Source organism: Rhinopithecus bieti, unplaced genomic scaffold (assembly GCF_001698545.2).
Source record: "Rhinopithecus bieti isolate Rb0 unplaced genomic scaffold, ASM169854v2 scaffold_8911, whole genome shotgun sequence".
In the NCBI taxonomy this organism is placed as follows: Eukaryota; Metazoa; Chordata; class Mammalia; order Primates; family Cercopithecidae; genus Rhinopithecus; species Rhinopithecus bieti.
The window spans coordinates 936,889-939,216 of NW_016806084.1; positions in this window are offsets into that span (position 1 = coordinate 936,889).

A 2,328-nucleotide genomic window follows, 5' to 3' on the forward strand; every position below is an offset into this window, starting at 1 on the left:
ATCTTGAAGTACGAGTGGGCACACAATAATACTTTTATTTTGAATTTCTAAAAAAAAAAAAAAAATGTTCAGTTATTTAATTCTCACAACAACCCTATAATCTGTTATCCCAATTTTACATAGTGAGGTTAAATAACTTGAAGTTTGCAAATCCATTATGTGGTAGAACATTTGAATGCAGTCAGCCTAGATCCTAAAGCCATTCTTTCAGCCTTGACATCGGGGGTCCACAAACGATGCCTCAAGGGCCAAATCCAACCTGGGGACTGCTCAGATAAAGTTTGTGTTCAAAAAAAACCTTCCATGGAAGTCAACCAGAATCCATTGACAGAAAGAACAATGTTCATAACCCAATTCAAGGCAGTGTGGGATGGTGGAAAGAGGAAAAAGCTTTGAGGCCAGGCCAGGTGTAAAGATTAACTCCACCAGTTAATGGTTGTACAGATGTGAGTAAGTTTTATCTCTTTTTCTAAGTCCCAATTTTCCATCTGTAAAAGTGGGCTATTTATACCTCCCATGCTGCATTGTTTTAGGGGATTAAATAAGATAATTAATGTTAAAGGCTTAATGGAGTGTCTGGCACATAGTAGCTGGTCAATAAATAAATGGTAATGAATAAACAAGGATTTTTCATTGCATCTCTTTTTGTCTATATCTGTCTACATCCATATATCTGTTATCTAATGTAGGATGTCAGAATCACTGAACTGCAGTTGTTCCAGAGCATTCATGAGAACTGAAACATTTAGAGGAGCTGTCAACCACATCATAAAACTCTTCTTTCTAAGGGTACTGCAAAAGATTGGTAGCCTGGCCTTCTAGTCCTTGCTCTGGAGAGGGGTCTACTCGGGCACTGTGTCTTCAGCTAAGGTCAGGCAAAATAGAGCTCATTCCATGCCCCTAGATGTGACCACCTCGTGAATATTGTCCCCGTGTACTTCTGATAAAGCTCACCCTGAAATAATGTGATTTCCCCCACAGTGTGCTGAGGGGAACCACGGAAGGCATCTGAGAGGCTTGCATTCCTCCAACTTCTGTGCTTCTTGGGAAGAGTATACCTCGGACATTTCCAGTTGTGCTCCTGTGCCACATCCCTGGTCTCCAAGCACCAGCCTATTAGTGGATGTAGTACGATAGCTTCCACCAAAGCCCCTGAACAGTTCGCACACAACTCAGCAGCCAGAGGGATCCTTTAACCACATATGTTAGATCTTGTCACTCTTGTTCAAAACCCTTCCGTAGCTCCCTATTGCTCTCTAAGCAAAAGCCAGTTCCTTACAAGGATGCATAAGACCCAACACCAACGGGGCTCCACCCCATTACTTCTCTGACCACTTCTCTTTCTCTGCCCTTGTGCTCACTTTATTTTAGCTGCAATGGCCCTCTTGATGTCTCTTGAATGAGCTAAGTACACTCTTACTTCAGATACTGTGCACATGCTGTTACCTCTTTGCAAAACTCTGTTCTCCTAGCTATCAACATGGCCACTCTCGGCCAGCTGCCTCCCTCTGTCCTAAGCCACTGTCACCTCACGTTTACTGCCTTTCCCTTTTCCTGCTTTGTTTTTCTCCTAAGCATTTATCCCTATGTAACACACTATGTATTTTTACTTAATTGTCTTGTTTATGTCTGCTTCCTCTAACAAGAATCTAAGCTTCTTGAGGTCAAGGCCTTTCTGTCAGTTTTGTTTACTGCTGTATCTCTAACATTTAGAACCCTGACTGGCACATAGCAAATGCTCAATAAATATTTATGAAGTGGGTAGATAAAATTATAGTCCTAATAACTTAGTGAAATACTCCAGGTTTCATCTTTAGAAAAGTATTTCCATGTGGAAAAACATGTGGAGTACCAAATGTCACAAACACAGAAATCATGGGACAGTCTGAATTCCCAAGAAAATAGCAACGTCATGCTTGCTCTATGTGTGTGGCTTCATTTCAAAGAGACCCCTGTTCTCAATTCAAACTCAAATGGTATCTTTTTGTCTCCTGACATTACCTTGTCAGGTGAGGCATCCTTTGTGAGTAAGAAACTGTCATTTGTAAGGGACTCACAGAATCTTGGAAGTCAACAACTGCTAGATGTTTCCAGTAAATAAATGTCTTTGTGCTGGCAAAGCAACGTCATGGGACACTTCTTTCCAGTAGCTGGTGAAATGGTAATTACATTTCCCAAGTTGCATTTTTACAGAAGAAAATCACAGCAGAGGCAGGGTGCGGTGGCTCACATCTGTAATCACAGCACTTTGGGAGGCCGAGGCGGGCGGATCACGAGGTCAGGAGATCGAGACCATCCTGGCTAACACGGTGAAACCCCATCTCTACT